This window comes from Lathamus discolor, chromosome 10 (assembly GCF_037157495.1).
Source record: "Lathamus discolor isolate bLatDis1 chromosome 10, bLatDis1.hap1, whole genome shotgun sequence".
Lineage (NCBI taxonomy): Eukaryota > Metazoa > Chordata > Aves > Psittaciformes > Psittacidae > Lathamus > Lathamus discolor.
The window spans coordinates 17450302-17472694 of record NC_088893.1 but is presented as its reverse complement, the minus strand read 5'-3'; the positions used below and the strand labels follow the sequence as shown (position 1 = coordinate 17472694).

Below are 22393 nucleotides of genomic sequence, written 5' to 3'. Positions count from 1 at the left end.
CGTGCTTTATTACTAGGAAGTCCTTTGTGCTTTGAAGTAACCTGACAGCTCATATCAGACCAACTTGCCTTATTTTACCCGAATATGTTTTAAATGATTTTTCTTTCTGCAGCAGAAAGATGCCGACATTTCATTGTAGTATTTAATGTCAGTAATTGGGAGGACTAGGTTATTTTCCTTCTGAAAAGGGCTGTTAGGAGATTTGGATTCCTGTTTCAGTTCACTTAACAGGGAAGGCATCACCCGCTTTGGACTGTGGTCCCATGCCAGCGGACTGGGGGCATCTGGAAACATTGAGAGGAGACAAAGTCCTTGCAGCTAGCACTGGAATTACATAAATAACAAGGATATATTAGTCTCCTTTGAAGAAGCCCGTGTGTGCATATATATATATATATACACACACGCATACATATTTATACATATGTATACTATATACACTTGCTCTTACAATGAACATCTTGCTTACATGTAATTGAATTTAGGAAAAGGCAAATGTCTAAACAAGATAGTGCAGACCTGCAGTGAGTGAACTCTTGTTCCGCATGACCACAAGTTTCAAAACACGCGTAGCATGCATATTCAGACACCCCAAAATTCGGGATACTGCTCTTTGACTTACAGGTTTTCAATTGGAAAAAGGCACCATTATTTACTCACTAAAAAGGAGAAGCTTCCTGAGCTGAGTTATTGCTCAGGTAACTTACTTGCTGAGGAAGTCCAGGAGGGAAAAAGGTAAGTGGCTAAGTGGAAACCAAGAAGGGTTTAAAGCTTTTCTGGATGTTATTTGGATTTTAAGATTTTGGTTGGTTTGCTCTGTGCACAAGCTGCATTCTTTCTGAATTTTGCCATCAAACTCAACGTAATGCTACACAACACCTGTGTTAATAAATTATGCTAATAATAATTTAATACTAATTTTCATCCTTTGAAGTTGCTATCGATTTTATTTATGGATAATAAAGTTTACAAATACGATAAAGACTGCTGACTGAGCTGCTTCGGAAGATGCATCTTAATAAGGAAACTATCTTTAAGTCATAAAGTTTTATTGTAAGGAAATTTATTAGAACAAAAGCTTCCGAGTTTTCACGGAAATACATCAAAACCTAAGCATCCAACATTGAAGAACAAAGCAAGAGCTAATGTTCCTGACCAACTGCTAGCAATCCCTTTAAATTCTTTAATTTGGTAAATTATGCAAACTCTGGACATTTCAAGCCCTTTTAAAGAGCTTTTCTCTTAAAAGGAAAGTATTTAATTATAAAACTACATAAAATGGCATTTGCTAGGAATTTATAGAATACTGGAGGAGCAGCATACAAAAGAATAAACACAAGGAAATCAGGAAATTGGCTATTGCTTCAAATCCTCCCAGAGGACTGCAGAGCTTCCTCTGGTGAACCAAGTGTGGGTATGGGAGTACAAGCCAACCATGCCTTCGAAGCTCACCAGACCAGCACTGGCAATGCTACTTCAGGTTTCCTCCTCTGAAGGAAATTTCACACCATAAATTGTAGAAGAAACAAGAGCATTTGACTTCTCTGTCCTGCCCTTGTTACCCAGGAGTCACTCTTCTCCTGCAAACCCCTGTGGAGAGCCCTAATTACCAGTCCTGATTCGGTTTTCTTGGAAACATAGCAATCCAAACAGCTCTTTATCAAGCCTTTTAAGAACAGGGTATGTTCCCGCCACCCCAACCTTTTGCTTTTTCCTACCTACATGTAATTATCCACACACTCATATCAATTTATTACCCTATGCATAAGCGCAGTCTCATTCTTCTTTCCCTTAGGACCTTTACATTAAGATGACGACTCAAACCGCTCCAATCGCCCTATTGCAAATACACTTTGATCAAATGATGACTCAAGGAAACTCAAAGACTGCTTCTGCAGGGAAAGATAAGGCAAATTGATCAGTGCCGTCACTGGTGAGGAACAGCTCCTGAAGGAACAGTTCTAAAATGTGTTATCTTTAATGTAATCAAAGGAACCTTTCATTTGATTTGAAAATGCCTTGCAATATTTGTTGGCGTTATCATTTCAGGGGTTACAGGGACAAGAGTTAATCACACTGACTAGACAAAGACTAAATTGCTCAATTAAGGCTATTCTGCTTTCTTTGTGTAATATTTTTCTAGCTTGATGCACTATTATGTATATGATGTGTTACTTTAAAGCAGTAAGAACAGAAGTTTAATATTTCAGGGTGGAGGTGCTGAGATTAAATCTGTAAGAGGCGATGGTCTAGAAACCTAAAAGAGAAGTATTTTTCTTACCACCTCAAGACACATTTTAGGGTGAAATGAGAAGAGACTAGAGATGCCCATGGCATGGTGTTTCCAGAAGGCACGAGGTAGATCATAATCCACCTTTGGATTACCCAGGCAGCATGAGTAAAAATTTGGTATATTGCCTAGACACTGCTCTCAGAGGCAGGGATTAGGAGGAGTTTGCAGCCTTCTGCCTATTTTCCTGTTTTGGCTTTGCACTTCTATAGGAAGGGGATGTAGTTGCAGCAGTGGAAGGGGAAAGGGTATCCAGAGGCTAACCAATTCCCTCACCAAGTAGCAAAAAGTATTGCTAAACAAAGGGAGATGGAAGTCCTTAAATCCAGGCAATCCACATCTGGACCTCACCCAGGCAGGATGGCAGATGTATGGGACAGAGCTGATACACTGCACTCACTAGAGACTGTTATTCACTAGCATAACAATATCAAACCATCAGCTAGACCCAGGATTTAGGTGACTGATGGAAATATTTTCTAGTGTTCATAACTTTGCTTTCCTACAATAATTTTGTGTTTGAAAGTTTTCTGTGCAGTTACATGGCAAATAAATAGGTAGTTTTCCAAGATGTCAACCCTTGTTCCACCACTGCTCACCTTCCCATCAGTCATCTTCTCACTCAAGCAGAAAAGTGAGAATGGAAGTAGCGCCTCAAGTCAAGAAAACAGAAACAAGCTCTGAACACGGCAATTTGAATAAAGGCATTTCAGTGCATTCTCAGCCTTTGTTGCAGAAACAAGAAACTGGGCATGTTTGGTCTTATTTTCATTTGCAGCTAAAGCTGTGAGTGCTACTGCAAACACCCAAAGTACTTGTACAGGGTGAAGAGCAGAAAAAGTACCATTTTAAAGTAAATCACCAAATAAAAGTGAAACAGACTAAAATTCACAGAAAAATATGTCAGGTGAAAACACAGTTTCCAAGGGCAAGCAAATAATGCTTCCTCTTTGCTAATATTGTCCACTCAAAAAAAATTCATATTACATGGCATATTTTCATGGTATGGTATGTCAATGTTATGGAGCCTGCTTGTTGTTACAACAGTGCTTCGTTTGTGAAAACACCATTTAATGTGTTGTAACTCTATTGCGGAAAATACATATTTAAGACTGGCATATGTGCAGTAATAGTGCCTCAGCTACCGCTGCTATTAAGAAAGACTCATTCCACTCCCAAAGTCTGCTGGGGAGACACATTCAGTGTAGCTCTAAGATTTTCTTGGGAAGCTGAGCTTGAATGGATCTCTTCTGTCAAACAGCACTAACCCCAACTGGTTCTTGGGGTCACTGAGGTGGAAAACGCATAAAACTGCTTTAATATTCTAGATCTTGATTATAGGTTCGTAACTAGACACATCACTTTTTTCCTTGCAATGCAATTCCCTTTCGCCACACACACAGCCTAGGTAATGAAAAAGGGATTAAATTCTCTTATTTCTAATAGCTGTGCAGTGCTATGAGAAAAATCTGCTTTGCAGAAAAAATAAATAAATAAGGTCATGATTACACTGATTTCCCTTCAAGATTTCACTATATTCAACAGCAGCAGCTGCATTTGCAAACAGACTGACACTTCCCCACATCAGTTACTACAGACCAGACTATACACTTATAAGTATATAGCCATGATCATTTGAAGTGGAAACTGATTTTAAGGATCCTCTTCCTGAGCTGGACAGGAAAAAAGAAGAAGAATATAAAAACAACCTTTTTTTGCTCTTTTAAATGCATCAGAGCATCTTAACTCTTGCCAAGATCTTTTTTTTTAATATCATGTAGCTGATGTTACAGAAAAAAGTGACAGGAATTTCATACACTCTATACTTGACGCAGCCAGGAGCAAGCAATAAACAGAACAGGTTCCAGGTTTTATTTGCAATAATCCTGGTTTCATGCCACTAACCACCAAAAAAAGGGAGCAAAAAGCTACATGAAGTATATATTTCATGTATTTCCTCCTCAAAACAAGCACATTGCTCTTTGCTTAAAGCAGCTCTTGATGGAGAGGTTGAAAAGAGAACCAGAGAAGATAATTTTGGGAAGGCAGTGATTTACAGGTGAGCAGCAGCCAGCTGGTTATAGGAATGGAAATGAGTGGAACACTTTGAGACAGGGAAAGTAAGGGAGAGGGAACCAAAATATGTCCTCATAGGGAATAGGCAGAATTTCAGCAGAAGGGTTCTCATATGTGCTACTAAGAAAAGATCTTGCAAGAGCAAAACAACAAGACCGCAAGGCATACAAATTTCTGGCCACAATCTGACCACTAACTGCCTCACAGCCTGGAGCAAGTCACTCCAGATGAGCCCAAGTTCAAATGATGCCTTGGCAATGGGCCTATAAAACCAGGTACAGGCTCCCACTGGGTTATTTCCCCTGCTTCTTAGAGTAAGTTTGCAGTCCATACCACAGCTAGATTTAATGCTCAAGTTAGCTGGTTAAGGGTTATTGCATCTATCACAGATCCGCTCCCTGCCACCAAGTCACCCAGGGCTGTCAGTGCCATTAGGGACTCTTGAAAAACAGGTTGGATGGCAGCAGTGCAGGAATAAGCAAGTGAGCTCTGAGCTGGGAATAAAAGCAGAGCTAATTTGCTTCTTGCACTGTGCTGCAAAGGCTCAGGAGAGAAGATGCAATCTTCTTTGACTCAGAAGTTAAGATGAGCTAGACCTATAGAGGAACCTAAATGGGACTCTTCCCAAATAAAAGTATAGAAGATCACAGGACAAAGGGAACAGCGGAGAAAGTCCCAGGCAAGTAAATTACTTCTTCAATACTGAAACATACACTATTTAGTTTATACTATAGTATATTTGACTCTCACTAAGTACCCTGGTTATACTAAGTAGAAGATGCTCTGAATTTTCAGGAAGCTGGTTTCTGTTTGTATGCAGCATATATAATTGAAAGTAAAATACAAAACGAACCCTGGGGAAGCCTTCCTTCATATAGGCAAGTGCTTCCCCTTAATGTAACTGATAATCTTCCAAATAGCACCCATGGAAGAACACTTCCATCAGATACAAATCATCAAAACTAGAGACTGTTTCTGCAGCACAGACTGGTCCCCTGTGCATGTCATCAGTTACAGTTTAGGGTTAAAACAGCTGTTGGGGTTTGTTCCACTTGTTTTACACACATTTCCTACCACAACAACATCAATTTAGGATGCTTAAAGTTCATTCCAGCCCTAATTTTCTTCACAAATTCTTCATCTAGGTAACAAATTAAAGGAGCAGATGTGTCCCTGGGAAGGTTTGCAGACTGATTCTGAAGAAAGTGGGACATCCAATACTTCCTGAGCTGAGCGAGGGATTCTGATCAATAATACCACACACAGGATTGAAGAAGAGCTAACTGAGTAACTGCTCTGTAGAGCTGTACAAAATGATTTAGGATGCAGATGGTTTCTGTACTTCTCCATGAAGTCCTGGTGAAGATACAAACTGCTTATCTCCATCCTTCACTGTCACATAGGTCATCTATATTGCTTTATCCCTTGATGCAGCTGCCTTCTTCCATGTGTAACATGCTCATATTGTCACAGATTGAGGAAAGCCTTTCAAAACAACAAACATCCATGCAAATGTTCTATCACTAATATTGTTAAACTAGTATGTTATCACCCCACATATTTTCTATAAAGACCTGTTTTTTATCTTTTTATCTCTGTTTTATGGCATCCAAATAGTGAATCCTGATAACTTCATCTCTGCTTCCCTGAGCACTGCAACAAAAGAAAACATTAGCTCTTGTGCTCTCAGCGCAGGTCCAAACTAGCTGTCGCAGAGCATTTCAAATGCTGTGTTGTTAATCTATTGAGCTTATTGTATGTTAACTCCCACTAATTTCCATGGGGTAATGAGCATGAAAATAACGGATCTGAGGGAATTCAGTTACAAAATTAAGCTGGCCGTGGTACATCTGACTATGTAAAGTAAACTTAATCCTTTCTACGCAGGCAAACAAGAGTTTCAGACAGGGATGTGCCTTCATCTCAGAGGGGGCATGAAAGCTGATGGAGATGGCACAGTTTTTCTAATGTATCTCTGCATAATCACAGTTTTTGGAACAAAGCTTGGCATTAGGTACATCAAGCAGAATACTATAAATGCTTTAAATGTACTGACTATTTAACTAATAAACACATATAAGCTGTGAGTAAGAAACCAAACTAACTGTAATTTCTAACACACACGGTAATATCTTACTGCAGTGGCCAACTGCCCTTTTCACAATGTGAACCCTTGCTATTTATTGGAAAAAAACCCTACATTTCTTGAGAAGATTGTTTTGATTTTAATCGTGTGGGTAAAGACTGTGAGGAAATTGTAATATAAGTTGTAATTCACTCATTTGCTTTCAGCTCTGGAATTTATTCTGCCTGAGAGATTGGCCAAGACAGCTTTCATTTCATGCTTATAACTTTATATTTCCCTCAGAATGGAGTAAAGCAACAATTTTTGTCGCTCTTGTTGAAGTTGTTATTATTGTGTTAAGACCAAAATTGCAAATACAAAGGGAATGGTTGCATTTACAATAAAAGAAATATAAAAACCCCATTTTCCTCTGAATTATGTTTGAAATGTACGTTCATTCCCATAAAAGTACAGCTCATTATGCAGTATAAAGCAATGCTACTGAACTACTACTACTAGCTAGAGCATTCCATAGAGTCCTAAATGCCAGATCTGGCAGCCCTACCACATAGCTGCTGAATTAAAAGAATGCAGGTGGGAGGGGAAGGAAATGCAGCAGTTCCATCAGGAAAAAGGAGAAGGGATTTGTGTGCTAAGCTTGTACCCAGAAAGCCCAAGTTCATACCCAATGAAACACTTTCAACACTGTATTTTGGAAGCAGCTATCAACCACGGAAGTCAATGTGCAGAAGAAGTGAGAGCTCTCACACCTGCTTCCTCCTAGCTGTATTTTCCCAAAGGTTTTTCATTTTGTTTGGATTTGTTGAGCTTTCAGCTTCCACATTCCAAGTGTTCTCCCACATAAGCTCTCACCCACCAGAAACCAGCCTGTGGGAAGTACCTACGGTTCAAACAAAGCAGCGTCATTCCCACAAAGGCTTTCCCTGCCCGGAGGGCCAGCGCACCTCCCGCACTGTCACCTGCAAATCAACATCGTGCTCTTGTTAGGTGGGGGAAAGCAGAACTGTTTCTGGAAAGCAGTCTATCTGCTTTGGAAACCACGGCTGGACACTCACGGTGTGTTTTAACCCTTCAATATGCGTACAGCATTTCCAAGAATAGTCCAGTAGCATCCTGTAATGAACTAAGTCAAAGTCAAGCATCAGCAGGCCAGTTTGCTCTTTGTATTCTGAGCAAAAATATAATGACTCAGAAAAGAGAGATTCTCTTTGATAATCTCTGTGGTTCTCTTTGCAGATGCTCTCTTCAGCAGAGGTTATTTTCATTCAGAGTGGCAATCTCACAGGAAAAAGCTGTATTTTCCTTGTAATTCTCTTGTACACATTCATTTGCCAAAGACTAAATAAGATCTAATTATTCTTCATGCAGACTCATAACTAGACAGAGGGTCAGAGTAAGGGCGGACTAAGTGCTTTCTAGCAGCTACCTAAAGACAGCATGAAAAAGCCTAGCAGGGGTACCGCCACTGTAAGGATTTGGTGATATCTTTTGAATCATAATGTGCATTCAGAGCTGCAGTTAGAGGTCAAAGCTCACCACCTGCAGCTGCAGTATCCAAATTTCCCTTTCACCTATTGCATTTGTAGTGTATACATTGCAAGCTTTGAGCTGTGTTTTGTCCTTGCTGTTCAGCAGCATAAATCTAGGCAGCGAGAAAAAGTTAAACCTTAAAAAGGGTGTTGATTTTGTTTGTTGGGGGTTTATTATTATTATTTCTATTATTGTGTACAGAGCTCCCTGCACTACAGATCTTAAGGTTCAAAATGGTAGAAAAATAAAAGCTGCTTTTTCAGAGCAGCTGAGAGTAACTTCAAGTTAAAATAAGGGAGATTCAGTGCTCTTTTTTGTATCAAAGACATAACTTTATAAAAGGAATAGGGGGCTTTTGTCTCCAGTGGGTTGAAAAGGCTGCATTTCACATGCCTCAAACTGAAAACACTTTAAAATCTGAACAAGAAAAAGAAAAAAGGTCATAAGACTTCAATCCACAAAAGTAAGAACAGAACAAATGATTTCACTTGTCTCCAAATCAAACTTTTGGGAGATCAGGAAGAAGCATTTTAGCTAAATGCAAAGAAAACAGCAACAAAAATAAAAGAACCTCAAAAAGTTATTTTTGGCCATCAAAATGAAGGAGTTTTCCAGTTTTTACTTTCCTTTTGGACCCACATTTTTTGTTTGGCATCTGAAGTGACAACATCTGTTTAGCCCTGAAGGGAAGGGAGTATCAAGTGGGGATGAACAAGAAGCAGAAGGACACAGCATAGCCAAGAAGCCCATCACTTACTGCAGGGACACAATCTGATGCCGAGGGATACAAAATCTATCTGCCAATAAATCCCTGCCTATCTTGCCACCTTTAAAGCACTTCCTAAAATGTTATCATCACACTAAACTGCAGGACTCAGGACAGTCAAGGGAATGGGAGTGTTAAATTAGAGCAAAATTACAGTATCCTCACGTAGCTCATTTTATGCGGTATTTGGAAGAAAACTTAATGAAGAGCTTTCCATCCACACAAGACCAGGAGCCGCTTTCAGAAGGGCACTTCAGATCCGAGATTGTGCACTGAGGCCCAACTAAAATTTCATCTCAGTTCCACTGATTTTTCCCTCTTCTCTTTTTCCAGGATCAGAGATTTTACGAGATTAGCACTGAGCACCTATACTTATCTTCGTCTTAATGGCATTACTGGTGCCCTTCCAAGGCAATTCAAACTATTTGTCAGGGATTAGTGAACCCTCCCCTCCCCAAAGAGGTCCTGGTTCTGAGGATGGTGCCACACACTGCCTTCTCCCTGCTGCCTTTCCCCACCCTCAGTCAACTGCTCTCCCAGTGCTTGGCAGTAGTGGAAAATTCCTTGCTTTCCATAAGGTGAATTGCATGCTAAACCTAGATGACAGGATCAGGAAACATCTTAAAACAACTTAGCAAGGCAACAAAGGAGAACAAAGAAGTTACCAATCACATTGGTTATTCTAAACATCCCTCTGGCCTTGACTTTTGCTCTTTGCTTTCAATCTTAAAAGAAAATAGCTACACTATTAGTTTCCTAATGTCTTTTCTGCTGCTTTCAGGAAAAGTGGATTTTAAGCAGTGGTGTCTCCAGCTAGAATTGATGGTATGACCCATACAAAACTCTAGTAGGACTCTTAGCATTGAAACTATTTGTAGACATAAATCCAGGTACAGTTACCAGCCCTGTGTAGCAATTAGACCAGAAAAACATGCTCAGTGTCCAGGAGAGAGATATCAAGTCCTTTGCAAACCCAGAAAAACAAAAACCAGGAGCAGACGGATCATCTGTAACTCTTTCAAGCATGGTTTGATTTTGCTTCTCTTTGCATCAATGCTCCTCCTTTCTTGCCTTCCTCTATAGGTTTTTCCTTAGTTAGCTGCACACAAACATCCTTCCAATTATTTATAACTACAGAAAAAAGCACCATAGAGTCAATGATGTATCTAATACAATGTGATGACACAAAGACAAGAACTTCATTTACAATCACTGCTCAACACCAGACCATAAGCCCAAGAGGCAGACAACACAACACCTAATGAAATCTTTTATGAACAGTGATTTTTTAAGGTATAAACCTTGTCACATGAATTGGAAGCTGATAATTTGATCTTTTACTGCCACCTGAACACAAGATATAAGATGAAGTTCTGAGACTCTTCTGTCCTGGGACTGCAGGACTTGTGTGATCTGCTCCTCCCCAACGCAAGCATTACTGCAACAAGTACAGTATCGAAAAGATTAAAAGAGACTTCCTGTCACTTGAGCTTAACTCGTACTTTGTCAGCAGCTATATAAAGGTATCAAGGACAATTTGTTCCTGAAAATAATCCCAAGCTGCATCTGTCAGTGTATTCAAAATTATTTACTGGTTTTCAGCCTAAAATCCTGTTTTCAACGAAACTTCCAAAGGATTTGACTCTCCCTGATTTTCTCTCAGCCATAAAGTCTGAAAACTTAACAACTCAAAGTTCTTGGAAATTTGAAGAGCATAAAAGTGGTGCTACATGGGGGATACACTTAATTTGTTTCTCAGAGGTTTCCATTTGCTGTGCAAGCAGAAGCAAAAAATAAAACTATTATTCTCCACCTTTAATCTGCAGGAAGATGTGGTTCAATACAGCATAAATTTTCCATTTTGGTGTAAAATCTCACACAAGGCTTCAAGAAATTGATTCTCAATGGCCCCCACGGGCACATGCACCATCCAAACATGTTAAGGAATTACGTTTTAGCACCTCTAAAACAACAGGATGGCTTTCAGAGCTGTAAATAATCTAGAACTGGCCATTACAAGAACAATGAAACAATCCTGTGCTCAGAAACGATCTGCTTCCTGACCCAGCTAACTCTGAAATACTGAAATTCCATATGAAGGATTCCAATATTGTCCTGTGGGATTGATTGCCAGAACTGCTTAATACCAGGAGTGAAATATGGAAATATCTTTTAACTCACAAGAAAAACCTCGTGTTAGAGTTAAGCACCCCATAAGTTTAAAATCCCACGTATTTTCATGCTCCAGTTGTTTCAGTTGTGCTTGTATAAGCATGGCATTGAAATAAACATGAAAAGTTTATCCTTGATTTTCACTATAGATCTATTTAATGAAACATAATGAAGCATGACTAATGCTACAAACAAACACTCTCTTCTTAGGAGTTTCTTTCTGTCACTATGGCTTTCACAGGCTGCAGATGTTTCCAGTTGCACCAGAGTACTGCACTTGCCCCTTACATCTCTATCTCTCATTCTTTAAAGTCAGGTTTTTCTACTCAGTTTTGCAGTGCTAAATGTTGTATCCATTTAAGTACGGACTTCAGATCAATTCAAATCATGCAAGAAATAACACCACAGTACAAAATAAACTTCTAATTTCAGGCTAAAAGCTCCCATCCGTGCATCTGAGTGCATTAGTGGTCCACGGTCTTGTTTAGGCACGTCCGATTCCACCACTGTGCTCCCTGTTCTTGCTTGGGTGACACTGCAGATGCAAGGTTTCACACAGACTAAAAATATTTCAGTCCAGCTTGGTAAAGATTGAGAAAATGGTTAAAAATTCATGCGCCGGGCACCCTTGCGTTGCACAAGAAAGCAAAAGACCTCAAATTCTTACCTGTCTTCATAGCTGCAAATGCTGACAGAGTAAGTTTGTAAGCCCAGATGGTGGAAGATGGAATAAACTGCATAAATAGGAAATGGCAGAATAATGAATGAGTAGCTGAAAACAGCCAGAGATTTCAGCATCCATGCAGCAGAACAGGGTAAACAGAGACATTCCTTAAACTTCTATGTTAAATTGATGTTGGAAAATATCTACCTCCTGATCTGCTATGGAGGTGCACTGAAGACCTCTACTGCTCTTAGACTTCAAGATAGTGTCCAGAATACCAAAAGTTGGTGTCTGAGACAGGTAACCTGACCTTGGAGTGAATTAGACCATGTGCAGCCTTGTCAGAGGTGGAGCTACTGGTGTGGATGAGATGAAGGAGGTAGAGAGGCATTGCTAGGTCCCACTGAAGAACAGGCCATTAAAACAGGGTTAATGGGCTGTGTCCACTAAGACTCTGCCTTTCTCATCTCCTAAACACACAGTACAACACTGCTCAGCATTGTCCATAAGAAACACTTTTGTTGTTAGCTCAGCTTCATATACCCACAAAAGTCAATTCAGCTGAGGCAGTGAGTTAGCATATGGTTTATTTGCTTTCCTCCTGTGAAAATTGCTTTGGAATTTAGTATTTAAAACAAACCTCTCTTTTCAGAAACACACCCTCCCACACAGCACACACCGAGTTTGCCAACAATTAACCAGTCAATCTGTCTGTAAAATAATGAAATATGCTTTAAAGAAAAAAATCTATTTAAATTAATTAATTGCAGACTAAACAGCATGATTTTTTTTTCGCATGTACCATGCACATTTTCTGAAGACAGCATGACCCATGTCCTGTGAGGATCAAGTATATGGAAGTTGTGGTTAAGAACAGCAAAGTTTGCTCTCACAGTCACTGCTATATATCTCAGAAGGTATCATTCTTTTCAGAGGTGCTTAGCAAGGGTGAACAACGTCAAGTTTTCTTGAGAAACAATGCTTGTGATAGCAACCTGAAGCATGGGAGCTTTCACATATAATGGACCTGTGGCTTTTTGATCTCTCCATTCACTTTTATGTAAACCTCCCAAATATATAACTGTAAGAACATAAATTACATTCCATCTCAGTCATCAACCACCACATCCACTGGGCAGAGACATTTCCCTAAATCCATGCTGCATTATAGGCTTTATCTGCAACACAGTTAGAGAGAAAGCAGCTTATGGATCCATGTCAAATTCCAGAAGGTATCACCACCCAGGATGGTGTTTGCAGAATACATCGTACTGCAGACTTGTTACCATGGCTGCTCTCTTTTGGACTGTTCTTACATTTACTTTTTTCAGCTTCTTTTTTTGACATTTGCACTTCTTGACTCCATGCCTGAATAAATCTCCATGCCCTTTCCAGTTGCTGTAACTAATCACCTCCCTGCAAAACTGCAGGAGAGAGCCTGGAGGTATTGAAAAAGCTTCAAAAGTAGACGTTTTGAGAATACCAACGGTGGCCTTAAAAAGCCAGAACAAACCAACAAAATCACAGTTGTAGCACTTGCAGCTCTGCACTGTAATGTCCTTGGGGTGAAGGACCAGATCTCTGGAGGTACTAAGCATTCTGGCTGTGATTTAGCATTTCATAACCTCAGGGTTCAGCAGATAAGCAGTCACAGAGAGTGTCTGCACTACACGCATGTTCAGGAGTTAGCTGGACTGGAATGAGATTACAAGATCATTACGTGATTCAGCAGTACCAGCCCAAATTACTGTTAAAAAAACCCCAACCCTAAAGCAGTGATCGTGTGTTTTTAGCAGTTCTCATATTTCGGATGACAAAAGGTCACCCAAATCTTTCTAGCATAAATGAATGTATCATTATACAGCTTGGACACCTCAGAATTGCATCAATTGAAACTAATTTCTATGTTTATTGCAATTCCTGAATTATTGACAACTGTTTGATTCAAAGAATTTGTTAGTTCTCCAACAGCATATGGGCACCAGTCTGCAAGACAGGTCACGCCTGCAACAGTGCCAAGCAGGATTCTGCCTGGTACGGCACATTTATTCTTGAAGACTGAAATGTGCTGCTCTAAGATGACAAACCCAGGTCCAAAATGCAGGATAACATCACATCATTATAATTAATGATCTGTAATATCATACCATGAATGCTTCATTCCTCCTCTTTCTCTGTCCATGTGATATTTGAGGTTAAAAAGAAACATAAAAGTATAATAAATGTAAGCTGAGTGCAGAGCTGTATACTTTGACAAACTCTCATGACCTTTCCCACTGAAATTTACATACAAACATTTCCAAGACTTTTTTATTCAATTGAGAAAATGAATTAGCATTTTGAAAGTAAATATAACCTTTCTGGAAAATATGACCCCACGAAAGGGAAAAAAATCCCTTGTATAACCAAAATTTCATTTGGAATGCAATTTTCATTCATGTAGTTCACCTAAGCTGAAAGTCAGGTCTTATATGTCATGAATACTGGCAACATAAGCAACAAAACAAAGATGTAAATCTAGTGTACAGCAAAGGTTTCCATTAAGGTACCCTGACTTCTGAATTCTATGAGCAAGTAAATATTACACAAATCTATCCTTAGAAATGGTGGGAAAGAAAAGAGGCAAAGGTTGTTCAGAGCCAGTTTTATTTATTATTCATAAAACTTAAATGTTTAAGTCACTCAGGTAATGTTCATTACCTAACATTTTCTGCCCCAAATCCTCAGTTTCCTTTCAGCCCAATATTCACACAGTCTAGTGGAAGGCGCCCCTGCCATGACAGTGGGGTTGGAATTAGATGATCTTTAAGGTCATTTTCAACCCAAACTATTCAATGATTCTATCATTTAAGCTATTTAAATTATTTCAACATCAATCAGTTGTAAAAGCTTTTCTGTCGTTGCTACAAATTGTTTCTCCTAAAATGACACCCTGAACAAGCAGAGGTGGATGTTCAGGTTGGAATAGCAAGCATTACGCCAAATAAGTATGAAAGAAGAATTACACCTTGGGTCATGATGTACCATGCGGATGGCTAAAGGCCTCGGCAAAGCAAGTGGTATGGAGCTGCACAGCACAATAGGGTCTAATCCAGAATTCCTGCTTGGAGAGTCAGTCAAACAAGTTATCCTGGGTCAGCAGAATATAGCGTGTGTGTGTGCAGCTTCTACCAAACCCACTTAGGGTTCTCACTTACAGCATCTCAACTCCTTCCCAAACACCACTGGAACCATTCACACCACAAAGCATTTGATTTACATGAGTGTCAGCTTCCCAATATCCCCACAAAAAAATATCCTCCAGTTACAAAGCACTTTCTGGCAGGTCACAGTGCCTGAAAGTGTGATGTTTTCATTCTCCATAGAACATAAAGGTATCTTTGGCGTAACAGGCTTACAGCTGTGGCAAACCAGAGCAATCCCAGAGAAGTCAGTGAAGATGCACAAGCTCATGCTGCCTCTGCTTGTGTCAAGCTACTAGGAAGATCCTACCCTTAGCACTGCCCTGATTCTACTTAAGTGTTGCCCCACATCTGAAGTGTTCCCTGTTGGTTTTTAAAAGACATTCCCATTTATATCCCATCTTCATCATGCCAGCAGAGATTACAAATTTCTCAACTAGGTGCAAGTTACACTGCTCTGCTTAAAGTTGATGCCAGTTCCATGCTACCAAGATCAGTGCAAGGTGTGTGGGAAGCAGAAAGCTCTAGTGGAGAAACAAGCAACTTTCACACGGATTTTAAAGAATCACACAGTATTCATCAAATTGCTCGCTCTTCACTTTGCTTTCCCTTGAAAACCCATTTAAACTTCCATAACCTAGGTTTATTTGTGCCCTGATGTCTTTCTCAAGTTCTAAGCAACCTGCCGTTCGATGGAGTACAGCTCAGCTTGCAGGTTCTCAAAAGTTATGACAAATTCTCAATGCCTTGATTTCCTCTCTTTGACACCAATAGGAGGCAAAATCCTTGACAGGTTTAAGTAGCCAGAACTGCTTGATTTCTATGTACTCCTCTGAAGAGCCCATGCAGCAGGCAGTGCAGTGAAACGATTATCATCCATGCACATTGCTTTAGGAGCACTAAACCACAGGGTGGAAGTGCCTTTGATCAACAACATTGTCTGAGCAAGAGTTTCAAAATATGCAACTCCCACTGAAATCCGAGCTCTACCCACCACCTTTAAAGCAAACAGATTTAGGCCAGCACTGAACACTATTGAATCTCCAAGTCTGAATAACTCTGTGTGGGCACCACTTCTTAAATGAAAAATGCACAGGGAAAGGTAGAATTCCCTAAACCCACATCTGAATCTTTGCTGAGCTTTGAAAAGTTTGGTTTTGATTAATTTGTCATTTTTTTTGTTACCTCTCAAATGTTGAGTGCTGGGAGCAAGACTGCCATAAGTGCTGTTTCCATGGCATTTCCAGTCCGTCTGGAAGCCAGAAACATTAGAAAGCTCATGAGACAGCCTGCTTTCAAGAGTTCTGAAGTAAATTTTGGCTGATGCAGGATGTTTGGATGAGTTGAGAAAAGCATCCAAACTGGGGCATATATCATAGCCAAGCTAAGCCCAAAGCTTAGAGAACTTTCCCTGCAACAAGATGTGATTTGAGGAAGGCAGGGGTGGGCTCATATTTCCTGTAGCTTATCAGAAGCATTTAAAGGCAGACAAAGCCTAATAATAGAGAGATCCAGAAATACACGACCAACTCTTTGTTTTCCAATTCAAGTTTCAAACTGGACTAAAATGCAGCTCTCCTGCCACACAAAAGCATTCATTTGGGTGAAATGAATTTTGTAGGGTCTGAAGATGGGGAACTGTGTGCTAGGGTCTCTGCCCTGGACAGGAGATGCTTCTGTATATGAGAGAAGAGCAACTTCTGCTTTCCCTGTTTTATCTAAAGTAAGCCTAGGTTCTAAGTTCCTGACAAGATGCCAGTATAATTTGCAGTGGTACAGGTTTTTCCACCCATATGCTAGTGAGAGCAAAGCTGAAAGTCTACAGTTAGGTTTTGCATCTGTAACTCACATTTTCAGTCCTGTGATTGAGCGTTTCCTTCAGCAAGTTGCTATTAGCTTGTTATCAAGTTTTCCTTGAGTGCCAAATTGAAACTATATAAAAAATAATAGCTCATTCCTCCTGAACACCGGTAGCTGAGGTGCCAGGTTCAGAAGAATTTGTTATGGTGATAGCTTGCAGCTTGGGCAGTCAGGTAAGTAATGAATTTTCCTGGAGTTCAAATGATGCTGAAGAAGCCCCATAACCTGACCTGAGAAATGAGTTTATACAAAACTTCCAGTTCACCTAACTTGGGACTGTGAAGCCATGCACACCCATTGCTCTGAGCAATTTAGAGCCCCAGATGATTCTATCAACCAGAGGTGAATATGGAAATGGGCTTGGTTTGTACCCACCCCTCCTGCTACACACACAAACTACTGCTCTTCTGCATGGCATGGGCAGGGAGCCTGTCTGGAGAGCCCAAACACCTCCTTCAACACTTCCCCTGATCCACAGCCAAGCAAGAGCCGTGAGACATCAGGGACCAGCACACACTGCTGACACAGACACTCTGTTCACCTCATGATATGGTTAGGCACACACAGCCCTCTTTTCAGCAGCACCTTCTGATAACCAAGGTCCATCAGAAGATGAGAGGGCCACAGCTGGAAACCAGCTACCAACAGCTGTATCATTGCTCACCCTATCACCTTGCTTGTGGGCATTCAGAGAGATGGTAGGAACATGTAGACTCCAGCTGCTCCTCAAATCCCTAAAACACCTGATCTCTCAATATGACACGAGCACTACTTTTCTGACCCCCAAGACTGCTTCTTTTTCCTCAGGGAAGATGCCTTCTTTCTGAATAGAAAGCATAAAACTCCAAATACAGATTTTTTCTGCATGCTCTTGGTGGGAGCAGAACTGCCTGCTATAGCTAGTACCTCAATATACAGGGGTGAAAGAGCCCCAGATAAACAACTGAATGCATTCATTTATCCTTCCTTCCATGAAGCACTGAGTTCATCATTTTCTGTAAATCAAAGAGAAGATGAACATAAAGTGCGATTCCAACTCCTCAGTGCAGATACAACAAACTATTTCCTGGCTCCACATCTCAATCAACCACCATGCAAGAAAATGCATACGCATGTTTGCATCTCTTATTTGATCAATGTCAAGATTGCTTCCATTTTTAATTTCAAAAGAAACGAAGAAAACACATTTTTAAGTTTCGCTGCAAAGAGCAGATTCAGCTAGAAGATCAAACCCCCAATTGATTGCATTATTCAGGGTCACTGCAGCAAATTCGGCACATCAACAGTTTCAGTTAACCTTTTTAGAAAGCAGACACAGTACATTACCAGATCTTTGGCTTTATTAGCTGCACCACCAATCCCAAAGAGTCCTCAGCTCAGTTTGTTTTAGTTTCTGCTGCATATAATGCCCCTGGCTTCTGCTGTATGTGCTGCTTCATTTCTGCATTTGAACTTCTGAGTACAGAAACCTGGCCCTCTTTCCTGAATGGACTTCAGAGCTCACAAAGCAGGCCAATTGCTTCATATGAATATATTGATTTTAAGAGCACATTTGTAGTTAGGAAGAACAATTTGGCTTCAGATCAATACTCTCAATGTTATAGGATCCGAGCAGTGAGATCATTTTGAAGAATCTAATATGGGGCTACTCAACCCAAGGTAGAGCTGCAAATTCACACAGTGGGACTCCTTTGTCAAAACAATCTTCTGCTGCAAAAGCCTCTTCTGCTGGAGCTCCACAGGGCTCCGAGTACTTTGACATTTCAATCAACATCTCTCCATTCACAACTCATTTTCAGCTCTCCGTGCTAAGCAGGTTAGCTCTGGAATTACCCAAGTAAAGCATTTGTTGCTGCTCCACCAGCTCACAGGGACTGCTGCAGCTCTCAATTCCCTAGCAATATGCTCCATGGGAAGCATTAAGAAGATCAGTGCAGAACCAGAGAGAGCTTGGGAGAGATTTTAAGGGAACAATTCAGCATTTTACTTGAGCCTATTTGCTTTTCTTCAAATCTAAACCATATATATATATAGTGTAGATAGAGATCTGTGTGCAAGAATTACTGAGAGTATTTTCTGCATGAAACCTGGATAATTCCTGTCTTATACAGTCGTATTTACTCTTTTTGTCTTCTTTTCCTCCTGTTTTTAAGTCCTAAACTAGATAATCGAAGTATACGCTTCTTAATTTTAGTTAAATATACAGTTAATGCTATGTAAAACCACAGGGTCTGGCTGCTGTCGTTTCCCAGACCAAGAAAATCCTCTCTGAGATACATCTAATTGAGTTTCCATTTTCTCATCCCTGCAGATCAAAAGTGTTTCTAAAACACCTTTTTGACTTTGAAAACTACAATCTGGTTGAAGCAGGGTGAGAAATGAGTTTGTAATTGCCAGGGACAGTAGTTCTGTGACTTGGTCTAGAGCCATGCTGTTAGAAATAAGCCATTCTAAAAGAAAATGAGACTAGTAATGATTAAATTTAGTATTGAAAACTTAAATTTTGCTTTCCATTTTTAGCTACAGAAGGAAAGATAACCGTTATTTTTACAAGGAAGAGATAAAACTCATAGGTATCTGCAATCTTGTGGCAGAAACAATGCAAGGAATATAAATCGATACCTGGAAAATATATTTTAACAAGTTTCTTTCGGAGAGGAGAGATTAGAAGTAACAGGGATATGTTTCAATAGCTTTTTTTCCAACAGAAAACATGGAGAACATGCCACGTAGAGTAACTTTACCTATTAAAACAACCTGTACAGTTGTGCTGTGCGATTTTTAACACAAAGAACCATTGAGCCAAGTATTACAAAGCCAAATCCTGTACTCTCAGGCCAAAGAAAATCAGCTGTCACTTTCTGATGCATGATCACTTTTTGATGCTTTAAAGAAAATCCATTGTCACAGAAAGGCTGAAGGTTATACCAGACCCTGAGATTTTATTGTAATCACTGGAGAAGCTATTCTGCCAGAGGACAATACAGCAACAGTTGTGTGAGTTCAGATGGAGAATACCCAAATGAAAATTGGCCAGGAACAAGGAAATAGAGATGAAAATATCCAAGCATTTTATGAGAAATAAACACATATAATTCACCACACATATAACTTGGGAAAATTCATCAACTTTATCAAAACAAATTGCTCCAAGGATGGCAACAGATATTTCCTTATTCAAGGATGTTAAGAGTTTGTGAGGCTCCATAATTAAACAATGACCATGTCAAGTTAATCAGTGACAGAGAACATAACAGATGAGGAACAATGCTCGTTGCTTACAAGATGAGTGGTAATAACACTGCAAAATTCAGGGGTTTCAAATATATAAAGTATTCTGCTTCATGTGAAGTTACAGTTTATAACCAAAGACTGTAAATCCTGTAACATTAAGTCCTTCAGAGTCTTCTATCAGTGTCGTACATCTATTTGTTATTACTTCAGTCAAGCAAGATTCTTAACGAACTGTTCCACACTAACTAAGCAAAGACAGGTAATAAAGTAGATTAATTTGGTCATAAGGTTTTTTCAATTTTCAGCATTGATTATTCAGCACTAACATCAGCAAACACTTTTTTTTCCCCTCATTAAAATGGTCATGCAACAACAGTGTTAAGCATAATTTTGCTCCAGTTATTCAATTAATGTCTGCACATATGCAAAGAACTTCAGCCTAGTTCACTTTATGGTAAGATTTTCATCTTTTCATCCATCACTTCAGTAAAATAAGAATTCTTACACATCCCACCTCTTGTAAGTAAAACAAATGCATTTGAAACAGGCAATTTAACTTAGTTACTGAAACTCAGACTTTGTTCACATTTAGTGATAAACAATACAAGACCAAACAACACTGTTATTGAAATCTTACATATCACATTCCCTTGAGTAGTCAATACCTTATCATCCTTCAGACACTGGGGCCAAATCCTTCTATCACAAAAGCAAAGATTTTCAGGTCAGATCATTACCTGAGAAAGCACAATCTTCTGCATCTGTATGTATTTTCTTAGTGTTCAAGAAACAATACAACAGCTACTCACTTGGTGGCTTTGAAGAGAAAGAAGAACAGGGAACAAACACAACCTTGACCCCAATCCCCATCGCTTTGAAGAGCAAAGCCCCTCATCAAGGCTTGGTTCACCAAGGCTACCAATCACTACACACTTCCCAGAGGCAGGTGATTCAGATTTGGATTTTGAAAGAATTTACTAAGAGTAGGGTTTATGGTCCAAAGATAGGTCCACACCAAACCCCAAATGCAAGAGCTTGCCCCAAAACCTCAGGGTCTTCTGCTAGGTCCTTGATGAGAAGCAATACTAAACTCAGGGGTAACCTCACTGTTAAAAGGAACTTAACTAAATCCATATAACAACAATTGACACTGAAAGCCTTAACCTTGAAGTCACACACAAACCTTTCTGACTGCAAAAGTCCATTTCTGAGTGAATAACTCTTTTCCAGTTACTTTTATAGTACTCAAGTATCAACAGTTCTGGAGTGTATCATTTGTGCAATGAGATATATAAAGTTTGTCTATACAAGTTATATACTTAGTTACAGGAGTGGAGGTGTAGTAACGAGAGATTGAGAAAACAAATGCAAGATGGTGAAAACAAGCTACTGCTTCAAAGCCTACAAGCAACCTTCATTTCCTTTTAATTTTCTGTGGGTACAGTAGTTGCCTCTGTTTTTCCTCTGCTTTCCACTCACACTAGATCACATTCTGCACAATAACATCACTTTTTTTATCTTATCTGTGCTTCAAGACTGCTGAAGGCATGGAAAGTAAAGACCAAAACTGAATGTTGTTGAATATAGGAACATGACATCCTTTCAGAAGAAAGAAACAGGATATTTTTTCTCTTATCCTCTGACCACTGCACGGTTTTGACTGTCGACACTGAGATGAGGCTTCTGAATGGAAAGTTCTTAGTTCATATGACGATCCGTTTTTCCTCTCTTTCCCTTGTTTTTCAAAGCCTTGAGCATGTTGCAGTGTTATCTTTCTTTTTTTTAAGATCTAGGATGGTCTTAAGCAAGATAGCCTGTTCTCAGTGCTATGGCATGCATCTGTTTATGAATAATGAGTAGCACAGACAGACTGATTAATAGTGATTTCATACTGTGGGAAGAGACTAGAAAGGAGGACATTGTGTGGAATATTTATTAACGAAGTACAATCAGCACCACAAAATGAATAAAGAGTGTGGGGGAATGAAAAGGAGTGAGATAAAGAGAACAGTGCCCAGAAGCTCCAGAAAGGGTGGGAATTAGGTGGCCAAGCAGAATGGTGCAAAAGGAGGAAGAATATAAATGAAAGGCAGTGAAAAGTGAGCAAAAAAGTCACAGTAATTTAATTCATGAGCATGAAGGGACTCTGTTTAATTGTCTAATGCAGGTAAAGAACAGAGAAAATCAGAGTAGTACCTCACTGGCAAAAGAGTAATATATATTTAAAGGAGCAATCATAATCCTGAGCTGAATTGATGCACACACAGCATATCTTTATCAGTAGAGCCATAGTCTGAGTCTCATTCAGTCCCTTAAATCTGCCATTCGAACACTAAATCACAGTTCTCAGATTCAAGATCTCCCGAAGTGAACACCCACTGTGATTTTCTCGCTATTGGTAGCAGTCTCACAATGTCTTCCAAAAAGTCCCAGGCTGAATTACCCTAAGACTGAGGCAGACCATACAGGAAATCCAATGTCTATAGCTGTGGTGTATGTATTTGCAGCTTACCAGCATATTTGGAGAGGCATT

At 39.7% G+C, this 22393-nt stretch overlaps 1 long non-coding RNA gene across 1 annotated transcript; it reads right to left on the bottom strand.

Annotated features, from left to right (window-relative positions):
• Positions 1-20670, bottom strand: LOC136020018 (uncharacterized). The gene is made up of 3 exons (XR_010615162.1): positions 20598-20670; positions 11588-11654; positions 1-324 (listed from the first exon to the last, which is right to left on the bottom strand). It is a non-coding gene; the product is annotated as an uncharacterized LOC136020018 (long non-coding RNA).
• Between the last annotated feature and the right edge of the window lie 1723 nt (positions 20671-22393).